The following is an 18,357-nucleotide window of genomic DNA, read 5'->3' as shown; positions in this document are numbered from 1 at the left end:
TGTATGGAAGGGAGTCAATCAGTGCGTTTACATGGACAACAATACTCCACTATTAACCCGATTAAGACAATACTCTGATTAATAAACTACCATGTAAACATGTATATGTAGTGCATGTATATACCTATGAAATGCCATATATTCAGATATATTGAGACATTGCTAAATATCACAATATGTAAATATGTGTGTGTACCACATTCAGTGGTTATTTATCTATTTTATTTTTTAATGTGAATGCGAGAATACAGAGCGGGAAGTGCGTGGTGTTACAAGAGCAAAAACTGTGAGAGAGAACTTAATTAAGTGCTGGCGCACTGCGTAGTGATGTGTCGTTCGTGAAGGAATCGTTCATTTTGAACGAATCTTTAATATGATTCGGGAACAACGAGTTGTCTCAGAGAGTGATCCGTTAATTTTTGAACGCGCATGCGCAGCCACATCCCCATAGGTTCTGTACCGGAAACAGAAATGATTAGTTCACCTCTGGAGGCTTTGGTTCGAGTCGTTCGTTCATCACTTCACAGCCCCACTGCATTCAGAATATGGGGCAGTCACGTGATGAACGAATGCCTCGAGCCTGAAGACTCGAGACGTGAACTGATCAAATGTGACGTGACAAAAGAAGAACGACTCGGATCGGGAGGTGAACTAACAGACTGCTAATGCTAAGCAATTAATCAATCATTTCTGTTTCTCATAATTCGGCCTCGGTTGCATTAGCCTATAGTTTATTTTTTATTCCAAATGTGATCAACGTTTGCGTAAGTACTAGAGGTGTTGGGGAGTTTAACATGTAACATTTTAACTTTATTCTGCTGAAATGAACGAAATGATGCAAAAAAGATTCGTTCATTTTGCTGAACGAGATTCAAAGATCCGAGTCAGTAAAATGATCCGAACTGTCTTGTGTTAATATTTGTGACTATGCTCGCACTTTGATTTTTAGCAGTTTGTTTAAGTATGCAGGTCTTTGAACGTAATTTTTTAAAATATATATAATAACCTTTCATTTTCTGATGCTCCTGCTTCCACTGTAATGCTCCCTCATTAGCTTTGCTTACAATATCAATATGTATATGAACCGCTGGCCATGAAATTTCTCAAGAGATTTGGTGAGAATCTATTACTCTGGTCCTGATCTTGCTTGTGTACACTGTTTATTACATTTTTGAATGACTTTTCTTTTCTTCATAGAATTACTTTAGGCACTGATAGAACTGTCTTTTTTGTCATATCCAATATGAAAAAATGATTAAACTTGCATTTTTTTTGTTCTTTTACCTAAAGTAACGTGTAACTTTATGGACTTGGCTACATTGTACAGCAGTGCTGTAGTACTTTGGAATGGAACCTTATGACCTTTGACCTGCACTGTGAAAATTCAAATGAGTGTTGTTGTTTTTTTTGCAGTGTTTAACATGTTTCTGTGTCATGTTTGTTTGATGTTCTGTAATGACGGAAGATCAGCGCAGAATTCACCAGACTTGTGTCGATGGACCTGAGCAAGTCCTTTTATGAGGGTCTTGACAAACACGCCTCAAAGCTGCTGTATTTGTACCGCTCGAGGCGCCATGCAGACATCGCAGAAAGGAGTGCCATACTGGAGAGCCTGGATAAAAATGTGAGTAGGTTTATTTCAAGTGTACTTGTTTTGTAAATACTGTGGTCATTTCCTTTCTTGCTATTTCTCTTGTCCTGCATAATTTGAATATAAAACATTTGTACTTTTGAGGCATCAAATCACAGGAAGAGGGTTGCAGTACTGCTGGGGCTGCCACTGTCCATGCGGGAGAATCCATCTCAGTTCTTACAGATCCGTGAGGTAAGTGTCTGTGAGGAAAGTAAGGTGTTGGAAGATATTCGGATAATGGAAATCCACGTATTGATATGGAGTATTGATATCCACGTATTGATGGAGTTTACCTTGTTTTATTTTCATGAGAGATGATGAATTTCAGGACGTTGTATTTTTTTTTTCCCACCTTCTGATATTAATTCATCTTGTGTGATGACTAGTAAAGTTAAGATCGGTTCACTCATGCTGTTCTTAAGTCGCTGCGCTTGTGAGGATGTATGTGTGAAAGCACATTTTAAAGTTTGTCTTTGTTTTTAATACAGTACACAGATTCTGAAGAAGAGTTAATCAAGGGCGTGACTGTTGGAATCAGTACAGTTGTGGATGACGTGATGGACCCTATTCCGTGTGACTGCGGTGATGTAGCCCTTGTAATGGAAGAAGTTGTCGTTCTATGCAATCTTGGTGATGTACCAAATGCATTTGTCAACTTGATGGGATTGCTTTATGCACGTAACATAAACTACCCCACAAACTTCAAATACACCTTTGAGGTGATTCAGCGGCTGTTCATGAACATCGGAGCTGATGCCTGCAGTGCACGAGTACATTCACTTAAAAATGATCTGCTCAAGTAGAGATGGTGTTATGCATTTCTTGTAAGAGAGATTTCATGTGGTGTTGTGTTGTGTATGTTACAGTTTCTATACCTAAACAGCATGACTTCAGTTTTGTTGTATATTTTCACCTTTAAACACCGGGCAATTGAAATGTAATGTTGTTAGGCAAAAACAGATTTCTGCTTGCTTTTTCTGTTTATTTTGAGAAATTCATGTAATTTCAAGACACATGCAGCTTTTATGTCAGAGTTTGCTGACTTCCTGTCAGTGTTGAGAATGAAGTTTTACAGAATTCTAATTGTGGGAGATTTTAACATCCATGTGGATGTGGAGTGACTCTGTGGCGGTTAAGGAATTCCTGTCGCTACTTGATTGTTTTAACTTCACACAGTTTGTAACTGACCCGACTCATAACAAGGGCCATACGCTGGATCTCGTGATTGCAAACGGCTCGTTTGTATCGCAGTTTTCATCTGTTGACATTGGACTGTCTGATCATTCAGCTGTCTTTTTAATCTGGAACTGTATCATCCATGTGAGCCTACCGTCTGAACAGTGACCTTCTGGAAGTGGAAGTCCATTGATCGGACCGTTTTCTCCAATTCGGTTGTTTCCACTTTAAGCGATCTTCATCCCTCATCGCTGGAGGAGAAAGTCCTGCAGTTAAATTCTGCTCTTGCTGCTAACCTTTTGCTCCTCTAAGGTCACGTAAGGTCACATTCTCCCGCTCTGCTCCCTGGTATAATGACAATCTGCGTTCTAGAAAAGCTGCTTGTCGGAAAATGGAGCGCAAACGGCACCTTACTGGACCGAATGTGTACTATCAAGCGTGGAAGGATCTTCTGGGTGATTATCGAGCACTAATGGAGACTGAAAGATCCTCTTACTTCTCTCAGACTATTGTAAAAAATCAAAATAATCCCAGACACTTGTTCCAAACCATAAACAGATTGCTTCAAGTTAATGCTGTTACTACCTTGCCTGTTTCTCAGCAGCTCTGTGATTCTTTTCTTCAGTTTTTTCATTCTAGAGTGATAATGTTACTAATCTGCTTTATTAATCCCTTACACCCCAAATCGCAGACTGCGCTCCTCACAGTGTAATCTGTTAACTGTTCCACAACCCGCCTAAAATCTACAGGTGACGGGACTTCTTCTGTCTACGCTCCTTCCCTTTGGAACTCTCTTCCTCCTGAACTCAGGGAAGCTCAGACCTTTGACATTTTTAAAGCGCTACTTAAGACATTTTTTTAAACTTGCATTTGACTGCTGATGTCTTTTTATTTATTTATTTATTTTTATTATTATTATTTTATAATTGTTATTATTAATGTTCGTATTAACTTGAGATTTATTTTTTGTACTGCTTATTTTGTGTACAGCGCTTTGAGAAGCTGCTTTTAAAGGCGCTTTATAAAATAAAGATTATTATTATTATTACTTATTTTTTTACAATTGTAATAGATTTTTGTTTACTCATTGATCTTTCTACAGTATTACATTTTTAACCTTTTACTTAGAATTAAAGAAACACTGGCTATTGTTGCTCTGGATATTTGAACCTGTTCGTCTTGTTCTGTTTAAATTTGTAAATTTATAAGGAAAACAAACAAAGTCTTTCATATGGAAAAATGGGTTGTTATTTATTTGGTTGAACTTGCTAATGTAAGTTAGGAAAATAAGCCACATTAAGTTAAATGAACTCGAATTTTAGTACCGACAGTTTGAAAACGTTAAGTTCACCTTACCTTTATAACAGTATTTCACCTGAACTTGGGAAGTCTGCGTTACTTGAAACGAGTAGTTGGGTCAATTATTTAATAGTCAACAAGACTAAGTTGAAACTAATTATTATTTTAAGTAAAGACATCTTAACTGAGTCAAAGCAAAAAGACAACTCAATAAGTTAAGTTGAGTAAACAATTTTTTTTTTTTTTACAGTGTGCTTCATTGGCTTAAATCCCTATACAGCGAGTTTACACGCCACTGGGCGCCAGGGAAAGTGGTTTTTCTAACAAACGCATATAATCAACTGCGTGACCTGCTCCAATATGACATTTTTCACATAATATACTTTGCAGGTTTCTGATGTAAAATGATACGAAATAGGATTGTTTAAATTAAAATCCATTATATGATGATAATGTATGATAAAGGGGAAAATGTGAGATTTGCAGTCTAGAAAGTCACTTTTCCTCAAAAGTGCTCTGACAAAGCGTGTTTTCATTCCTCCTGTGTGTGCAGACACACGGGGGCGCTACACTGGCTTAAATCACTATACAGTGAGTTTCACGCCACTGGGAGCAAGGGAAAATAGTTTTTCTAACAAATTCAGTATCATATGTTTCACATGTTCATGATTTAATATGATTCTTTGACATGTTTCTGACTCAATATTAGACGTTTCACTTGTTTACATAAAACCCACCCCATTTCTCCAAAAGATGTTTTTTTATTATTATTATTTAATTAAGTTATTTTTATTTTTGCTCATGCAGTATAAAAGAACAAAGTAATGGTACTTCAAAAAAAAGTAAATTGTTATTATATCAACAACAAAAAATCAAATGTAACAGATGTGCATTGTAAAGGTTTCAGCTCTACTCAGTGAAAATGGAGGGGACAAAACAGGTCTTAATACAGATTATAACCCAGATCTAAGTCTAATCAACACTTACATCTAACCACAAAGTTACGTTGACACTGACGTGAGGAACGGATGCAGGAGTAACAGAAGTGGGTGGGCTTGTCGCAGTGCATGGTCTTCTTAAAGGAGATCCTCACGGGGGTTGGTCTTATAGGAGATAGTCTCCTCACGGGGGTTGGTCTTATAGGAGATAGCCTCCTCACGGGGGTTGGTCTTCTTATAGGAGATAGTCTCCTCACGGGGGTTGGTCTTATAGGAGATAGCCTCCTCACGGGGGTCGGTCTTCTTATAGGAGATAGCCTCCTCACGGGGGTCGGTCTTCTTATAGGAGATAGCCTCCTCATGGGGGTTGGTCTTATAGGAGATAGCCTCCTCACAGGGTTTGGTCTTCTTATAGGAGATAGCCTCCTCACGGGGGTTGGTCTTATAGGAGATAGCCTCCTCACGGGGGTCGGTCTACTTATAGGAGATAGCCTCCTCACGGAGGTCGGTCTACTTATAGGAGATAGCCTCCTCACAGGGGTTGATCTTCTTATAGGAGATAGCCTCCTCACGGGGGTCGGTCTACTTATAGGAGATAGCCTCCTCACGGGGGTCGGTCTACTTATAGGAGATAGCCTCCTCACAGGGTTTGGTCTTCTTATAGGAGATAGCCTCCTCACGGGGGTTGGTCTTATAGGAGATAGCCTCCTCACGGGGGTCGGTCTACTTATAGGAGATAGCCTCCTCACGGGGGTCGGTCTACTTATAGGAGATAGCCTCCTCACGGGGGTCGGTCTACTTATAGGAGATAGCCTCCTCACGGAGGTCGGTCTACTTATAGGAGATAGCCTCCTCACAGGGGTTGATCTTCTTATAGGAGATAGCCTCCTCACGGGGGTCGGTCTACTTATAGGAGATAGCCTCCTCACGGGGGTCGGTCTACTTATAGGAGATAGCCTCCTCACGGGGGTCGGTCTACTTATAGGAGATAGCCTCCTCACGGGGGTTGGTCTTATAGGAGATAGCCTCCTCACGGGGGTTGGTCTTATAGGAGATAGCCTCCTCACGGGGGTTGGTCTTCTTATAGGAGATAGTCTCCTCACGGGGGTTGGTCTTCTTATAGGAGATGTTCTTAAAGGGATGAGAATCTCAAAAAGGGGATGGGCTTCTAAAAGGGGGTGTAATTCTCAAAGGGGATGGGCTTATTACAGGAAAGGGTGTGATTCTTAGAGCAGATAGGCCTGGTAAAGGGGACGGGCTTCTCGAAGGACTTCTAAAAGGCACCTCATGCTCATCACCACCATTTTGCTCCTCCTCATGCTGGTCAGGCATGTGGACGTCATCCTCGTAGTCACTCTCCACGGTGTTGTAGTACAGCTCGTCGGCAGCAAACGGCGGATCAGAAGATGTATCCTCCCTCCGTGTTCCTGTATCAAAAGAGATGAAGAGACAGTGAGACACATCTGCACGTCTCGTAAAAGGAACCAGAAAATCCTCCCTCTAAACTGTCCTTTTCACAAAACGTATTTACACAAGTTAATGGTAAATTACTGTCATCTTCCTATAACGGTGCATACATCCTCAGTACTTCCGTTATAGCTGCATGTAGAGGTGTTCGATACGGGTGTTACAGTGTCACGACTTCACCGTTAGTCACGGCATATAATCACACACTTACCTCACTGCTCACTTTCCCCCTTGCCAACAAACAGAATAAAACACATTTCTGTCTATTACTGTTTTTTTCTGATCTCTAACGGTTCTTATCCCTTTTATGTCCATCTGTGGCTCCCCGAAAACTCTTCCCACCCTCTTTCTCCTAAATCACACAACTCCTAACTTCATCACACATCGACGGCGATGAAGAACAAATCATCGCTGACCAGAATTAAACCAAACTACTCTATATTTTGCCTAAGCAGCACTGCACACTGGTCAGATTTATGATTATTTATTTATTGCTCAGTCAGCTGCATTTCCTCACAGCAGCTCTCTCTCTCTCTCTCTCTCTCTCTCTCTCTCTCTCTCTCTCTCTCTCTCAGCTTATAACAACTTTAATAATACTTTTCGTTCTCAAAAATATCTTAGAAACAAGAACAATTAGGAAATTTTATTTGCTTTAGTTAAATTCTATACGATTATACTATTCACGGTAGCAAACTTTAGTTAAACTTTTAGTAAACTTTAATATAGAAATAGTTGACTTTTCTACAAAGATAGTAAACACAAAACCAAACTGTTTCATATATCTGATTATATATATATATATATATATATATATATATATATATATATATATATATATATATATATATATATATACAGTATCTCACAAAAGTGAGTACACCCCTCACATTTGTGTAAATATTTGATGATATCTTTTCATGTGACGACACTGAAGAAATGACACTTTGCTACAATGTAAAGTAGTGAGTGTACAGCTTGTGTAACAGTGTAAATTTGCCGTCCCCTCAAAATAACTCAACACACAGCCATTAATGTCTAAACCGCTGGCAACAAAAGTGAGTACACCCCTAAGTGAAAATGTCCAAATCGGGCCCAAAGTGTCAATATTTTGTGTGGCCACCATTATTTTCCAGCGTTGCCTTAACCCTCTTGGGCATGGAGTTCACCAGAGTTTCACAGGTTCCACTGGAGTCCTCTTCCACTCCTCCATGACGACATCACGGAGCTGGTGGATGTTAGAGACCTTGTGCTCCTCCACCTTCCGTTTGAGGATGCCCCACAGATGCTCAATAGGGTTTAGGTCTGGAGACATGCTTGGCCAGTCCATCACCTTCACCCTCAGCTTCTTTAGCGAAGCAGTGGTCGTCTTGGAGGGGTGTTTGGGGTCGTTATCATGCTGGAATACATGCTGCGATCATGCTCTGCTTCAGTATGTCACAGTACATGTTGGCATTCATGGTTCCCTCAATGAACTGTAGCTCCCCAGTGCCGGCAGCACTCATGCAGCCCCAGACCATGACATGTTTTTCAGTACAAACCTATAGTTATACATTTTTATTTCATATATCTTCTACATTATCCAGTCAGTACAAAAAACATTTCAGATTCCTAAACATTAGTTTCCCAGCACAAAATTAAATGTTACAGAAAAATGTTTGTATGTCAGTAAAGAAAGCAGCATATTATGTAAGAGACACTTTTCAGACAAAAAAAAAAACAACATAATGAAGACTGCTGGGTTTTGCTGCAAAAATAAGAAACAAGTGCGACAGTCAAAGTCTCCAGAAGAACCGTGACTGGTTCTGCAAGACGCTTAATAAAAACCTACATCTCATTTCCTTATAAAACTGCACTAATAGTATGGGTATTTTTTAAGCAAAGGGTCATCACAACAAATATTTACTGTTTACTGTTTACTGAATTTTATAGTATGTTTAAAAAATATAGAAACATTTCATTGGATTATTGTTGAAGGCATGTTTGCTCTACAGCATTTCTTTGAATGTGACTTTTGTACAGTACTGTGTGTGTATATATGTACAGTACTGTGTGTGTATATATGTACAGTACTGTGTGTGTATATATGTATAGTACTGTGTGTGTATATATATACAGTACGGTGTGTATATATGTATAGTACTGTGTGTGTATATATGTACAGTACTGTGTGTATATATGTAGAGTACTGTGTGTGTATATATGTACAGTACGGTGTGTATATATGTACAGTACGGTGTGTGTATATGTACAGTACTTTGTGTATATATGTACAGTACTGTGTGTATATATGTACAGTACAGTGTGTGTATATATGTACAGTACTGTGTGTGTATATGTACAGTACTGTGTGTATATATGTACAGTACTGTGTGTGTATATGTACAGTACTGTGTGTATATATGTACAGTACGGTGTGTGTATATGTAGAGTACTGTGTGTGTATATATGTACAGTACTGTGTGTATATATGTACAGTACGGTGTGTGTGTATGTACAGTACTGTGTGTGTATATGTACAGTACTGTGTGTGTATATATGTACAGTACTGTGTGTATATATGTACAGTACTGTGTGTGTATATATGTACAGTACGGTGTGTGTATATATGTACAGTACTGTGTGTATATATGTACAGTACTGTGTGTGTATATGTACAGTACTGTGTGTATATGTACAGAACGGTGTGTGTATATATGTACAGTACTGTGTGTGTATGTACAGTACGATGTGTGTATATGTACAGTACGGTGTGTGTGTATATGTACAGTACTGTGTGTGTATATATGTACAGTACTGTGTGTGTGTATATGTACAGTACTGTGTGTGTATGTACAGTACTGTGTGTGTATATATGTACAGTACGGTGTGTGTATATATGTACAGTACGGTGTGTGTATATGTACGGTACTGTGTGTGTATATGTACAGTACTGTGTGTGTATATGTACAGTACTGTGTGTGTATGTACAGTACTGTGTGTGTATATATGTACAGTACTGTGTGTATATATGTACAGTACTGTGTGTGTGTATATGTATAGTACTGTGTGTATATATGTACAGTACTGTGTGTATATATGTACAGTACTGTGTGTGTATATATGTACAGTACTGTGTGTATATGTACTGTACGGTGTGTGTGTGTATATGTACAGTACTGTGTGTGTATATATGTACAGTACGGTGTGTGTATATATGTACAGTACAGTGTGTGTATATATGTACAGTACAGTGTGTATATATGTACAGTACTGTGTGTGTATATATGTACAGTACTGTGTGTGTGTATATGTACAGTACGGTGTGTGTATATATGTACAGTACGGTGTGTGTATATGTACAGTACTGTGTGTATATATGTACAGTACTGTGTGTGTATATATGTACAGTACTGTGTGTGTATATATGTACAGTACGGTGTGTGTATATATGTACAGTACTGTGTGTGTATATATGTACAGTACTGTGTGTGTGTATATGTATAGTACTGTGTGTATATATGTACAGTACTGTGTGTGTATATGTACAGTACTGTGTGTGTATATATGTACAGTACTGTGTGTGTGTATATGTATAGTACTGTGTGTATATATGTCCATTATCAAAAACCACAAAGAACCACAGTGAGAGCCGTTGTCTCCATATTTTGCCACAAAAAGAACATTATACCTACGGTCTTGAAGGAAACATGAATTCTGCTCTCTACCAGAAAATCCTAAAAGAGAATTAGGATTCTCGGTCTTCAGTCCATAATATGAAACTCAAGCGCTGCAAGACAATGATCCAAAGCATAGGAGTAAGTCCAAGTACTAGAAGTAAGTGAAAGTCTTATCTCCAGTTATTAGAAATGTTTGGTTGCAGTTATTGCTGCTAAAGGTGGCACAACCAGATTTTAAGTTTCAGGGGGCAGTTCATTTTTCACGTTGCTGATAGCCGTAGCTGTTGGATAACTTTTTTAATAGTATTGTTTGTAAAATTGATTATAAAATACTATTATTAACCTATAAAGCACTAAATGGTCTCGTACCACAGTATCTAAGTGACCTTTTGGTTTTCTGTGATCCGCCACGCCTACTTAGATCAAAAGATGCAGGCTACTTGACGGTACCTCGAATAGTGAAGGCTACAGCAGGGGGAAGAGCTTTCTCTTATAGAGCCCCACAGTTATGGAACAGTCTTCCTATTAGTGTTCGGGACTCAGACACAGTCTCAGTGTTTAAGTCTAGACTTAAAACCTATTTGTTTACTCAAGCCTACCCTGACTCTATTATGCTAATTCACAGTCCTAATAATCTTTTTTCTCCCTCTCTCCTTCTGTTGAGCCACACATGAATTTATGGAAATACTAGAGATCCTGATCCTTTCTGCCTCTGGATGGCGCTCTCATCTACTCCAAATCCAGACTGCTGGGACTACGGCTGCTCCTAAGGCCAAACAGACTTCATATAAATCCATAATGAACTTTTTCACACTATCTGTTGCTACCCAGATATATTTAATAGTATTTTCTATCTATCTATCTATCTATCTATCTATCTATCTATCTATCTATCTATCGCTCTCTCTCTCTCTCTCTCTCTCTCTATATATATATATATATATATATATATATATATATATATATATATATATATATATATATATATTGTTGCGACGGGCAGAGATCCGGCGCACACAAGAGGGAAAACGCTCCTTCTCCAACTGCCGCACCGGCACGACGTGGGCAGCTTCCTGCCGAACATTCCGCCAGCCGGAAGGACCGCCGCGGCAGGGCGGGTCTGACGCGACTCCGGCCAGCGATTGGCGGATCCAACGGGGAAGTCCCACCACTCAGGCGACGGCGGAGGAGGATAAAAGGGCGCGCTTCCGGCTGGGAAGCGGAAGAGAATATCGTAGCGTCAAGACGGACTCCGTGCGTGTTTGCAGCGATTCGCAATCTCCGATCACGACGGTAACCTCACGCCCCACGCTAATTTCTCTCTCTCTCCCTCTCTCTCTCTCTCCCTCTCTCCAGGAGGCACAAGCGCGGACGAGGCCGCCGGATAGTGAGAGTCGCACACACGGAGGACGCCGGCCCGGGAAAACCCCCGCCCCGCCTCGGGAATCCCGCCTCCGCCACGAGTAGACTCCGCCGGCCGTCACGCCTTCACAAAACCCCGCACTCATCCACTTATAACCCATTCACCTCACCCTAGCCACAATAAACCACCGCTTGCAACCATCCTTCTGTCTCCTGTGGGTCTGTACGCCGCCCTTCCCCGGGCTAATTCCTCACAACTGGTGGAGGATGCGGGCATAGTACAGACCCGCCTACTACAAAACAAAAAAAACAACAAAAAAAAACAAAAAAACAAAAAAAATTATAAATCAACCCGCGAAAGAGAGAGAGGAAAAAAAAAAACAAAACAAAACCAAAAAAAAAATAAAACAAAAAAAAAAGGGGAACCCCACAAAATGGACCACACCCTGCAACACCTGCTGGAGACCAGCCTCCAGCAGCACGCCGTGACACAGCGGCTCGCCGAAAGCCTTCAGGTCGCCACACAGACACTGATCACCATGAGGACTGAGACCCCCGCCGCCTCCATGCCTCTCCCCGACGCAACCAGCGAGATCCGCCGCCTACTAACCCCCCTTGTCCCCGAAGAGGACCTCGAGGCGTACTTCGAGACCTTCGAGAGTATCGCCCGCCGGGAGGGGTGGGACTGTGACGACTGGCCCCGTGCCCTTGGGCCCCTGCTCACGGGAGAGGCCCGAACAGCCTACTATGCCCTCGAGCCGGAGGAGGCCACGGACTACCTGGCGATGAAGGAGGGAGTCCTGGCGTGGTGTGGCCGAACCCCTGGCCAGGCAGCTACTGAATTCCATCGTTGGGTTTATCGATCAGGTGCCCGACCACGTTGCCAGATGAACGCCCTCATCCGGATCACCAAACGATGGCTCCGACCGGATCGGCATACCGCCTCGGAGGTGGCGGAGAAGGTGGCGGTCGACCGTTTCCTGAGAGCGCTACCCCGGGCAGAGAGACAGGCCGTGGGGGCCCACGCCCCAACTACGCCCCAGGAACTCCTGACTGCCCTGGAGCGAACCTTGGCCACCCTGGAGCTCGACTCCGGGGAGCAGCAGCACCTCGATCGGCCCCTCGGTGCCCAGGGCTCCCGGTCTGACCGCCGGACCCGGCCCCGCATCTGGAGGAACCCCCAGAGGGCGCCCACTTGTGAACACCCCCGAGACGAGCCCATGCCTACAGAGCCGGAGAGGGAAGCCGCCCGGCTGCTTACAAAACCATGGCTGGCAGGCTGCGCCCTCCATCAGCAGCAACCGCCGGAGACGCCCTCCGTGACGGTGTGGGTCGAAGGGAGACCGGTAACCGCCCTACTGGACACCGGGAGCACGGTGACCCTTGCCCAACCCTCCATCCTGCCTGAGGGGCGCCGCCCAAGCGGGACGCTTACCGTGACATGCGTCCATGGGGACACCCGGGAGGTCCCCTCAGCTGAGGTCCAGATCCAGAGCGAAGCCCGCACCTGGCCCCTCCAGGTCGGAATCATCCCCGAACTCCCCGTGCCCCTCCTCCTGGGACGAGACTGGCCAGGATTCCGGGTGGTACCGAGAGCCGAGCCCCGGAGACCGCGGCGGCGGGGGAAGGGGATCCCAACCTGGCCGGCCTACCTGGCCCAGGACGACGGAGAGGCCCCCTCAGAAGGTAAGACCCCCCAAACTACTAACCCTCTGTCGGCTGTCTTTCCCCGGGTAAACCGGGAGGGGAAGTTCGGCCGGGAGCAGAAGGAGGATGACCGGCTGAAGCACTGCTGGGCCCAGGTACGGGTGATAGAGGGGGTCGACCAGAGCCCAGACCTGAGGCTCCCCACATCATACTTCCTCGTCCGAGGGGGGCTCCTGTACCAAGGGGCCTGCCGCCGCGGGGAGCAGGTGGACCTACTGGTGGTGCCCCGAGCCAAGACAGCCGTCTTATTACACCTAGCCCACACCCATCCCCTCGGCGGCCACCTGGGGGCCCGAAATACCCTGGAGAAACTGCGGGACCGCTTCGTGTGGCCCGGGATGGACGCGGAGGTCCGGGCCTTTTGCCAACAGTGCCCGCAGTGCCAACGCAAGGCCCCGCGGAGGCCCCCGCCGGCGCCCCTGATACCCCTGCCCATCATCGGCGTCCCGTTTGAGCGAGTGGGCATGGATCTCGTGGGGCCCCTACCCAAGTCTGCCCGGGGCCACGAATACATCCTGGTCCTGGTCGACTATGCCACTCGGTACCCTGAGGCGGTGCCGCTCCGCAAGGCCACCTCGCAAAACATCGCCAGGGAGCTGGTACTCCTCTTCAGTCGAGTGGGGATCCCCAAGGACGTGTTGACCGACCAAGGTACGCCTTTTGTCTCGAAGCTAATGGCGGATTTGTGTCGTATGTTACAGGTGAAGCACCTCCGGACGTCCGTCTACCACCCCCAAACCGACGGACTTGTTGAGAGGTTCAACCAGACCCTCAAGCGGATGCTGCGCCGGGTGGTGGACGAGGAGAACTGGGACCTCCTCCTCCCCTACGTACTCTTCGCCGTTCGGGAGTGCCCCCAGGCGTCCACGGGCTTCACGCCCTTCGAGCTCCTGTTCGGGCGGCGGCCGCGGGGATTGTTGGATGTAGCCCGCGAAGCCTGGGAGGAGCAACCATCCCCCTTCCGCTCCGTCGTCGAGTACGTGCAGGACATGCAAGCAAGGATTGACAGGGTGGGCCCTATCGTCCGGGAGCACATGCTGGCGGCGCAGGAGGAGCAGAAGAAGGTATACAACCGCCCCGCACAGCCCCGGGAATTCCAGCCGGGGGACCGGGTCCTCCTGTTAGTGCCCAGCAGCGGCTGCAAGTTCCTCGCCCGGTGGCAAGGTCCATACACTGTCCTCGAGCGCCGGGGCCCAGTCGACTACCGCCTACAGCAGCCCGGTAAGCCGAAGGACGGGAAGCTATACCATGTAAACCTGCTGAAAAAGTGGGTGGAACCAACCCCGGTGGTGTCGGCGTTCGCAGCTCAGGACTCGGACCGGGGCAAGGGTACCTTGGTCGGCTTCGGGGAGGACCTCACCCCCACCCAAAGACAGGAGCTTACCGAGCTGATCGACCAGTTTGCAGATGTGTTTTCGGCTGCCCCGGGAATGACTCAGCTGGTCCAGCATGAAATCAAGACTCCTCCCGGTGTAGTGGTGAGACAAAGGCCATACCGTGTCCCCGAGGCCCGGCGCCAGGCCATCGAGGAGGAAGTCAGTCGCATGCTGCGGGACCACATCATCGAGGAGTCCAGCAGCCCCTGGTCCAGCCCCATCGTCGTCGTGCCGAAGCCGGATGGAAGCATGAGGCTATGCAATGACTTCCGGAGGCTGAACCAGGTGTCGGAGTTTGACAGCTACCCCCTCCCCAGAGTGGACGACCTGATCGAGAGGCTGGGGAGAGCCCGATTCATATCGACCCTGGACCTCACCAAAGGCTACTGGCAAGTGGCGCTCGCACCGGAGGCAAGGCCTAAGACAGCCTTTAGCACGGCCACCGGCCACTGGCAGTACCGGGTTCTCCCCTTTGGGCTGCACGGGGCGCCCGCCACGTTCCAGCGGCTAATGGACATCCTCCTGCGACCCCACCGACAGTTTGCCGCGGCCTACCTGGACGACGTGGTCATACACTCCTCCACCTGGGCTGACCACCTGTTCCACCTCAGGGAGGTCCTGAAAGCCCTCCGGGAGGCCGGCCTGACGGCGAACCCAAAGAAATGCCACCTAGGGCTGACGGAAGCCCAGTACCTGGGATACCGCATCGGACGGGGAATGCTGAAGCCCCAACAAAAAAAGATCGAGGCTGTGAAGGACTACCCACGTCCGACGTCGAAAAAACAGGTACGTGCCTTCTTGGGATTAGCGGGCTACTACCGCAGGTTCGTGCCTAACTTTTCTGCTGTAGCCTCTCCCCTCTCAGACCTTACAAAGAAGGGCCAGCCAGACCAGGTGAGGTGGACAGCCGATGCAGAAAGGGCCTTCCAGGCCCTAAAAGAGGCCCTCACCAGCACGCCGATACTCCGCAACCCGGACTTTGACCTCCCGTTCACTGTACATACTGATGCGTCCGAGACCGGGCTAGGCGCCGTCCTCTCCCAGACCTTCGACGGGGAAGAACACCCAGTCCTCTACATCAGCCGGAAGCTGTCCCCGGCCGAGAGGAAGTATGCGGCGGTCGAGCGGGAGGCACTAGCAATAAAATGGGCCATCGAGGAGCTGCGATACTATCTGGCGGGCAGGCACTTCATCCTCATAACAGACCACGCCCCCCTGCAGTGGATGGCCAAGGCGAAGGACACCAACGCCCGGGTAACCCGCTGGTTCCTCGCCTTACAAGACTTCTCCTTTCAGGTTAAGCACCGGGCGGGGGCCCAGCATGGTAATGCGGATGGGCTCTCACGACGAGACGCCCTCTGGGCCCACCACCGAGCGGCAGTAGGCTCGGAGCTGAGGGGGGGGTACTGTCGCGACGGGCAGAGATCCGGCGCACACAAGAGGGAAAACGCTCCTTCTCCAACTGCCGCACCGGCACGACGTGGGCAGCTTCCTGCCGAACATTCCGCCAGCCGGAAGGACCGCCGCGGCAGGGCGGGACTGACGCGACTCCGGCCAGCGATTGGCGGATCCAACGGGGAAGTCCCACCACTCAGGCGACGGCGGAGGAGGATGAAAGGGCGCGCTTCCGGCTGGGAAGCGGAAGAGAATATCGTAGCGTCAAGACGGACTCCGTGCGAGTTTGCAGCGATTCGCAATCTCCGATCACGACGGTAACCTCACGCCCCACGCTAATTTCTCTCTCTCTCCCTCTCTCTCTCTCTCCCTCTCTCCAGGAGGCACAAGCGCGGACGAGACCGCCGGATAGTGAGAGTCGCACACACGGAGGACGCCGGCCCGGGAAAACCCCCGCCCCGCCCCGGGAATCCCGCCTCCGCCACGAGTAGACTCCGCCGGCCGTCACGCCTTCACAAAACCCCGCACTCATCCACTTATAACCCATTCACCTCACCCTAGCCACAATAAACCACCGCTTGCAACCATCCTTCTGTCTCCTGTGGGTCTGTACGCCGCCCTTCCCCGGGCTAATTCCTCACAATATATATATATATATATATATATATATATATATATATATATATATATATAATATGCTGAATTTTTCAGTAAAAACATTTTTTAATGTAAGAAAACATAAAAACCAAGCAGTCAGCCATTAGCATTGATGCTTTCTGCCCCATCTGAATCCTACTGTACTTTTACTGCTCCATGTGTCAGTTTTAGTCATGAAGCATTGTGATTTATCTAGCATGAAGTACCTTGTAAATAAGGTTTAGAAAAATGCTATATAAATAAAGATTTCATTACCACAGAGATTACATTTACAAATATTTAAGCGACGGTAAAAACATTTTGAAGATAGTCATAACAACCGCTGTACTCACCTGTTTTTCCCCAATCTTTTTACCTGTTCCAATCCACTGTAACGACACTTTACTACGAAATTTATTCTTTAAATCATTATAATAATCATTATTAGTATGGTGGCTTAGTGGTTAGCACATTTGCCTAGCACTTCTGGGGATGGGGGTTCGACTCCTGCTTCCACCCTGTGTGTGTGGAGTTTGCATGTTCTCCCCGTGCTTCAGTGGTTTCCTCCGAGTACTCCAATTTCCTCCCCAAATTCAAATAGATTAGATTAGATTAGATTCCACTTTATTGTCATTAAGCAGTTTGTGTGAGATTGTTCACATTCACCCCATTAATTATTTGCAATATACCACAAGTCACATGTTCAACAGGATGTTGTATCATCTGACTTTCCTGAAGATCATGTGAAGAAGAAAACCATGTTCTGTAATTTAAAAATTTTTTATAACAAAACTTAACCCTGTTTCTCATTTAAGAGCAAAATGCAGCCATTTTCTGCAAAGAAACATGATAAAAATGAGATTGATGCCTGAGATGGATGAACCTTTTTTTGAATGATTAAATGCATGTTTTCTTATATTCGCTCTTCATTCATTTATTCATTCATCTTCAGTAAACGTTGCATCATGATCGGGGTCGAGGTGGGTCCGGAGCCTATCCTGGGAACACTGTGCGTGAAGTGGGAGAAGTCATCCTTGACGGAATAACAGACCAGCACAGGGCACCACGCACACACGTACAGTGCATATGCATTAATATCAATTTAGCTATAACCAACCCACCTATTTGTATGTTTTCAGTCAGTGGGAGGAAACCAAAGAACCCAGAGGAAACCCACACAATCACAAAAACAAGAGAATATGCAAAACTCAAGACCCAGACAATAACCCAAGCTCAGGATTGAACTCAGGCCCTGGGGAGGTGAGGAGGTATACCACCTTTCTATACAACCTATCCTACAGGGTCACGGGGAACCTGGACCTGGACAGGGCGCCAGTCCATCGCAGTGCACAATCACACACACACACACACACACACACACACACACACACACACACACACACACACACACACACACACACACACACACACACACACACACACACATTCATACACTACGGACACTTTGGACATGCCAATCAGCCTACCATGCATGACTTTGGACTGGGGGAGGAAACCAGAGTACCCGGAGGAAACCCCCACAGCACGGGGAGAACAGGCAAGCTCCGCACCCACAGGGCAGCGGCAGGAAACGAACCCCCGACCCTGGAGGTGTGAGGCGAACCCTCTGCCTAGCGTTACAAGGGTTAAATGCACCACAATCATGAAATCAGCCCGACCCTAGATAGTATACCGTGTGTACTTGAGTATGT

The 18,357-nt window shown here is 46.2% G+C and overlaps 1 long non-coding RNA gene across 1 annotated transcript; it reads left to right on the top strand.

Moving 5' to 3' along the window:
* The first annotated feature begins 211 nt into the window (after positions 1–211).
* On the top strand, positions 212–1,984 carry LOC128635161 (uncharacterized). Its single transcript, XR_008398050.1, has 3 exons — positions 212–764; positions 1,466–1,624; positions 1,736–1,984. It is a non-coding gene; the product is annotated as an uncharacterized LOC128635161 (long non-coding RNA).
* The last annotated feature ends 16,373 nt before the right edge of the window (positions 1,985–18,357 follow it).

This window comes from Ictalurus punctatus, chromosome 15, assembly GCF_001660625.3.
Source record: "Ictalurus punctatus breed USDA103 chromosome 15, Coco_2.0, whole genome shotgun sequence".
Classification (NCBI taxonomy): Eukaryota; Metazoa; Chordata; class Actinopteri; order Siluriformes; family Ictaluridae; genus Ictalurus; species Ictalurus punctatus.
Note: the sequence above shows the minus strand (reverse complement) of the source record. Positions and strands in the feature narration are given on the sequence as shown.